We start from the raw sequence: 7,396 nt of genomic DNA, 5'->3' as shown, positions 1-7,396 counted from the left end.
TGTGGCAGGCTGCAGCCACCACAGGGGGAGAACCACTAGTGTCTCCTGAGATCCACACCAGGTTGGAACTTAGGGCACTGGGAAACCAAGCAACCAGCCTGTCTCCCTGCTAAGCAATAGTGAGCCTACCGGTGCGCGGGCTGAGAGTCAAACATCCCACTTCCCCTGCCCCCCTTTAGCAAATGTTAACCAGAGATCTGAGCATCTCTTGGGAGGTTGATCATATGTAATAGAGCAAATAAGGGGGATTTCCTTCTACAATCTCTTTGAAGGCAAATATTTTTACTACTATTTTGCTTTATTCTGATTAATGATACTGCTCTATTCAATATTCTGCTTTGATAAGTTCTATAATGTTCTGTATTTCATTTTATTTTGCTATACATGATTGAAAGAACAACTATTGTGAAGATAACGAGATATACTGTGATACCTTTTACTGTTATCCTGGTAACCTGCTGTGAAGTTCTGTACCAGTTTTACTACACTGTCTCAGTAGGCTTTATTCCATCTTGTTCTTTTGTATTTTACTATCTTCAAAATAATAAAAAAAAGAAGAAGAAAAGAAACTCATGAAAGAGACTTGCAGAACTGCTTCAGAAAGCAACAAGAATGGTGGGATAAGTAGGTTCAAAGTGAGGGGAACATCTTGAAGGGGATTAATGGCAATGTGCCTTCTGTAATGAATATTTTTAAATACTTGCATTATGTTTGATCATCCATTGTATAGCACTAGGCTGGCCCATAAACAAACTGATAACCTGATAAAGTCAGAAGCAGTGAAAAGCATGTCAGTTTGTCCTGTTAGAGTGAAGCATTAATGAATCCATTGAGTCTCATTCATAGAATTATAAAAGTTAGCATAAAGCTACACTTTGGCACCCCTGATCAAATAGACCTGATCAAGGTATCCTTCTTGTCCTAAGGAAAGACAGCATAGACCCGGCCATGTCTGCTGTGAGAAAGCTTCCAGCTTCCCTGTCTTCTGTCCTATTTTCTCCATAACCTCACTCACTGCTGGCCACTACTCAGAAGTCTTGTGTGTTTCTAAAGCTGACCTCAGACATCATCTCCCCTACTTCCAACCCCTGACCTTGGACTAGTAAAATCCAGCCCAATCTTCCCACTGCAGGCTGCTGACTAAGCCTTTCAAAACACAATGTGCATCTCTCTTGAGCCTGGAAATCTGTTTTTAATACTGAGCCCAAGATAAATAAAATTGATTGACTGTGGCTTTGAGGTCTTTCACAACCTGGTCTCAACCTACACTTTTCTGTCTTATTAGCCCATATTGGGTCAAGCTGCGCTTCTCTACATCCTCTGGATACCCTAATTGCTTCCAAAACTGCTGTCACTGCCTGGAGTTTAGAGGTCCCGGTGGCCAGAGGAGAGGAGGGAACTCAGAAGATCTGGGCTGGAGATATAGACTTGGAAAATCTGTATAAAAGTGAGAACTGAAGACCAAGTGAAACCAGGCAGTTGTGTAGGCAGAGAAAAGAAGGGAAGAGAAGCTGAGGGGCAGAAATGGGAGGAGAAAAGGTGGGGGATTTCAGGAAAAAGGACATTTGGGGTAAGCCTGAGCTAAGGGAGAGGTTCCGGTGCCCTTGTGTGACCGATGGAGAGGAGGAGGAGAACGGCCCAGAGCCGTTCCACAAGGAACATGGTGATAGCAAGGTGGCGGAGGCTCACCAGCCTCAAATGCTGCACACAGATCAGGCAGGCAAGGAGAGAGAAGACAGAGGTCTCTGGATCTGACCAGCAGAGAGTCAGCACCTGCTTTTCCTTGGGACACCTGGTGTAGGAAGCAGTGTGCTTAGCGGTCAAGAATGAAGAGGAGATGAGGAAACAGAGGCGGGGGAGGAGCCGGCTCTTGGAAGAAGAATGCCTTGAGGTAACCTGAGGCAATTCCCTGCAAAGCAGCCCATTGTGCTGACCCTGGTGGTGGGGAGTGGCTTTCTGCCTTGTGCAGATTTCAGTAGCCACCACCTGTGCTGATGGCCCAACCAGGCCACTGTAGCATGAGCTGTTTCCCACCGCAGCTTCAAAGGACCCAAACAACAGGTGCTGAAATCCCATTCGCTTCAAAGCACCTTCCTCCTCCACTCACCTGGCTCACAATTCTCTCTCTGAGTGCTCCTGGTGACCGCATCCCACAGATCGCTTACTCCACCCCCAGAGATGACCTCAGCACAGGAGCTGAGCCAAAACACTGTTCTTCTAAGCTGTAGCTTTACGACCCCAAGCCACACCTTCCATCTGAGCCTCAGTTTTTTCATCTGTCAAATGGAGACATTTCTCATCCCTGAAGGTCAAATTAGAAGATGGATGTCAAACCTCACAGAAAAATCTAATTCTTCCCTCTGCCGGTCATTGTTGCAAGTACTTTGATGGTGGAAAAGCATATTTACCTAGAGCTTTTTAGGCATGTTACGTAGATTCCTCTCACAGCCATATCCAAAGCATCAAAAACCTTGTCATCTGTACCTTCTACAGATACCACGGGTCCAACCACTTTCCAACACTTATGATGGCTTCACATCCCGTCCCTGCCCTACCCCTGAAACCCTCCATGACCTCCTCCTGCCATCGGCAGCTTCTTGCTGCTCCATGACCGTATCCTGCCTGGCCCCACTCTGAAGCTTCTGCCCTGATCATGAGTCACTCCCTTGCTGTGTAATGAGGTCTTTGCTTGAACTTCATCTCCTTGGAGTGCTCCCCTCACCATCCTGTTTCAAAGCACTCCCCTTCCAAGTGCCCAGTCCCACCCCACCTCAGCTCTGTCACATGCCAGCCCTTTATCCTACTGTCATCTTCACACGACATTGATGTCATGTCATATTCATGTGGATGTGTTTATTGGGACAAGGGCTTGTTCTGGTTTATTATCCTCAGAAAGCATGATGACAGGTGATTAGCCCTTCCCACCAGTTGAATGAAAAAAAAAAAGAATGACCAATGTTTTCCCCACATCTGCCTAGTTCAGCTCAGCTGCATCCTGAATTCCTTCTGCCCCTCCACAGCCCAGCTCCCTGGACACATTGTTGCTTTAAGCCCTGATTCTGCTGGACTTGACTGCTTGAAATGGAAGGGAAAGAGCAACTTGCTTAATTTGACCCACAGAACTACTTTACACCAGCATCAGTCAAGTGGCTGGGAAAGATACAGTCTTTCACTTACGTTTTGAAATATTACTCTAGGCAGACGTGGATAGTCTGATTGTAAAGCTTCCAGCAGGGCTGTACTGAGTGATAAAAATTGCTTCCCCTTGAGCACACTCCTCAAGACACTATTGTCGTGGCGGAATATGTTTGCTTACAGTCATTTTCTGTGCACCGACACACGCATCTACCCTCTTCTAAAATGTGGAAACACATTGCCCATTTTGTTGCAACGTACTCTTTGACTGAGCAATATACCTTAGATGTCTCTCCATTTTAGTTCATCTAGACTTTCTTCATTCTTTTAATGTCCACCAGGCATTCCTTCATATAGACAAAATCAAGCCTTGTTTTGCCATGTGGAATATATAGCCTAGCTCCTAGTTTTTGGTCAGTGTAAACGTGAAGGCAACAAACTTCCTGTTTCTGCAATGAAATAAACAAAGATATTTCTGTAGAAAAGTTACCTAAACAATGAAAGGATGTCTAAGAACTCAACCATGCCCATGACAATTAAACATACAGATAGTTATGATACAGGATAATCTTTTATCAAAAGACCAATAACTCAGATTTCTAGACTAAATATTGAATACGGAGGCAGGGGAGAAGGAATTGGCACTTGGTGAGAGTCTCTGAGCCTTCCATGGGTATCTCCCATGGAGCCCTCCAACACTTTAAAGGGTGGAAGTTACTGCGTCCCCATGAAACTCTAGGACAGTGAGCTGGAAATTGAGGTGGCCTGCCAAGCATCCTCTATTAAGTGGCAGGACCATGGCCCAAACCCAGGCCTGTGGGCCAAGCCCATCAGCTTTCTAACACCCTGCTGACTGTCCACTTCGTCCTCCCTTTTCAGTTCAACAGAAGAAGACAACTGGCTTTCGAACCTTGCTCACCTACAGTCACTCATTCTGGGTCACCTGCTGTCTCTCATAAAAATCCCACTTTCTTATTACCTCTCTGCAAACCTGGAGGACTATGCAAGGGTATGTGCATGCACCCTCTCAGAAAATGTCCTCTGCATCTTTTCTCAGGGGGAAGAAGGAGGACTCCTTGAGTCCATCTTCCACCTATAAAGATTCATTCACACCATCACAGCTTCGGCTGTTACAGGGCTTGGACCATCCTGGAACATGGGGTGAAGAAAAACAGGGCCACAGCACCTGGGTCTTTAGTCCAAGTCAGCAAACACCATCTCAGTCACAAAAGAGGCTCCAAGATGTCTTACAGCTTCAGTCTCAAATGGCTAACAGAAGAACAGAAAAGACAAAAGGGCTAAACAGGCATTCATGAAGACATCCACAGTTGGGAGACTAGAGAATGAAAGCAATTAAAAGGAAAAAACTGATTATGCAAAAGTGGGGCTCAGACTCAGGAGGTCCCAGCATGACTGGGCTGGAAGCGCCTCAAAGACTTTGACTTCACATCCAAAGCCAAGGTGTCTTCTGCAGCTCCCATGTCCAGAGTAGACCTCAGGCCGCTGCACACACTCAGAGCACATTACTGTGGGAATGTGAAGGGCATCTCTGCATCCCTCTGCCTGCTAGAATTCTACCTCTGGTGTCTGAAGCAGACAGCCCCTTACAGGCAGCCACTGGTCCTGGGTTCACTCCCATGGGACACTATGGAACAAGTCCAATCCTGCCTCCTGGAGACAGTCCTTGCAGCCCTGAGAAGTGCCCCAATTCCCCAACCCCGGTGACACCTTCACAGCAGGTCTGAAGGGGCTGTGGAATAGAAGCTTTCTTAACAAACAGGTCTAGCCTTTCTGGTTAGGAGAGCTGTCTGGACAAAGAAAACCAATCCTGGCTGTCTTTTGAATCTGCAGCCAGATGGGGAGGGAACAATAGCCCCAGGAGGAGGGGGTGGCCTTCCTCTTCACATCTTAATGAAGGTGTGAACTTTGAAGCTGTATTATGAACACTTGAAAGCCTACCCCTGGTTAAGCTCCTTTCTGCTGCTCACCGCCACCCTGGATAATGAGGCCGCAGCTGTGTGGGAAGCGTTGGGGCAGGGAAGGGGAGGGCCAGGGTGATCCGGAGGCAGGAGCCTCCCAAGCCCTGGCAGAAAAACCACCCTTGGCTTTGGGCACTGCCCCGTGATCAGGCCCCAGCGGCTTTCAGGGACAAGGAACCCTCTGTGCGAGCCAAAGGAGAGCAGTAACCCTATTAAGGACAGGAGAAAGGCCTGGAGAAAAGCCTGGAGAGTCCTTTTCAAATTTTTTTCACTTCCTAGGTAATAAAAATAATGACTCACACCTGGAGGGCACCTGATCTCCTCACGTCATTTTGATGCACACAAGAGACTCTGTGAGAGAGAAAGGACAGTGGATCAGAGAAAAAGAGTGACCCTGCACAAAGCCACTTGGCCAGTAAGTGGCAGGTCAAGTAGTTCCAGCTCAGGTCTCTTTCCACCCACAACTACTCCTCCCTTAAAGCTGTTAAGTCAGGTCTCAAGATTTCCAATGAAAAACCAAAATATGGTGGGCACACAAGCAAAATGATAATAGTCTGACCGTGACTGAGGGCTTTGTCTGTCCCTAACACTAGATCTGAATCTGTTTGCTTGTGTTATATCACTGAATCCGTATGAATATTATTACAGATGGGAAAACTGAGGCACGGGAGAAGTGACTTATCCAAGGTTATAACCTTGGCCGGCATGTACCCAAGCCACAATTAAACTTAAGATTTTCTAGCACTTGATTTCACTTGTCCCCATTGTAATTGTAATGCCTGTTTATTGTAGAAACTGGAAAAATCCAAAGGTATAGAAAATAAGATCTCCTCATCCAAAAAGGAGTGCTTTTTCATATGCTGGCTCTTTTTTTTCTTTTTCTTTTTCTTTTAAAGGGGGTAAAATTAAACACAACAAAACAAAACAAAATAGGACATAAGAACGCAATGTAAGAGATACACATTTCAAAGCCAGACAATCTGAGATTTTCACTATTATATTGTCTCTTGTTTTCTTCCAAATAGTTGTTCATGTCTTCGCATACAGAGAATTCCTACAAAATAACATAGTATAAAAGTGATCTGAACTGAATGAGGAAGGCATTTTAGGTCTTCAAAACTAGACAATAGGGAGGTCAGTAATGGCTGTCGTAGAGTCTCTCATTCTCTTCAAAATAGCTGTCCACATTTTCATGTATACTGAAGTTCAACAAAACAGGCAAGGGGGGAGGAGTTGCTTAGTTTCCTGGCGCTCCAGGTCCCAGTAAACACCGGTGGCTCCTGTCCTGGACCACCGCAACCTGCCACGCTCACAGCCACTCACCAGGGAGGAGGGGTTGCTTGGTTTCCCAGCACTCCAAGTACTGGCATGGTGCAGATCCCCATAAATGCCATTGGCTCCTGTCCTGGGCCGCCGGAGCCTGCCACACTCACAGCTGGTCACTGTGGGGGAGGGATTGCCTCAAGCTGTTTCTTTCTAATGAATTGACCATTTCACTACCCAAGTTATGAAATGGCCAACATCTCTTTAGGCTCCTCCTTGAAACCAACAACATCAGGAAGCTGCCAGTCTTGATTCAGGACCAGTTTTCTATGCACTTAGATTTTATATGTATTTATTCAATATGCATTTATTGAATACCTAATGTATACCAAGTACCATTCCAGTGATTTAAAGGTGAAAAATCGCAGAAGGTCTCTGTCTTTGATTTGCATTCTGGGGACACCTTCCTAGATATCTCAGTTGCTCTCGTCACCTGCCTGGCTCACAAATTTTTTCCTTCAGGCCTGCTCTCAATTAAAGTACCTGAGGGCTACAATCCTAGTTTGAAGACACCTCAGATGTGGATTCTCTGAGTTCTCAGGTGACTCCTGCCTGATATTTATGTGTTCGTTGCTTCCATGCTAATGGCCAGTCTGCAGCAAGCAGTGAAAGTGCCGACTGTGCTCCTTTCCTGTGCTCAGTTTGCACAATAGTAGAAAATTCTCTGGCTGCTGTGAACTTGGGCAATAAATATACTACTTCTGTGACTACAAGACAGTGATCCAACAGCGAGCCCTGATGAGTCCCTTGGACAGAAAGAGCTGGTTGGAAAATAGAGGCAGACCTGTCCTCCTGACTGGGGCAGGAGTATGGCCTCCTAGGTGTTATGTTGGAAACTAAGCCCAGAGAATAAAAGTCATTTGCCAAAGACATTTTGACCTGGACATTCAAGTCAGGTTTATGATACCAGACCAATTCTGAAAGGCAGCATGTCCAGGGATTTTCAGGGCCTTGGAAGA

At 46.0% G+C, this 7,396-nt stretch overlaps 1 pseudogene; it reads right to left on the bottom strand.

Annotated features, from left to right (window-relative positions):
• Positions 1–6,578: 6,578 nt before the first annotated feature.
• LOC111757119 (small nucleolar RNA SNORA2/SNORA34 family) lies at positions 6,579–6,700 on the bottom strand (annotated as a pseudogene).
• Between the last annotated feature and the right edge of the window lie 696 nt (positions 6,701–7,396).

This window comes from Cavia porcellus, unplaced genomic scaffold, assembly GCF_034190915.1.
Source record: "Cavia porcellus strain 051 isolate PalLab524CR breed Dunkin Hartley unplaced genomic scaffold, mCavPor4.1 scaffold_1, whole genome shotgun sequence".
Classification (NCBI taxonomy): domain Eukaryota; kingdom Metazoa; phylum Chordata; class Mammalia; order Rodentia; family Caviidae; genus Cavia; species Cavia porcellus.
The sequence above is the reverse complement of the archived record's forward strand: the minus strand, read 5'-3'. Positions and strand labels throughout refer to the sequence as shown.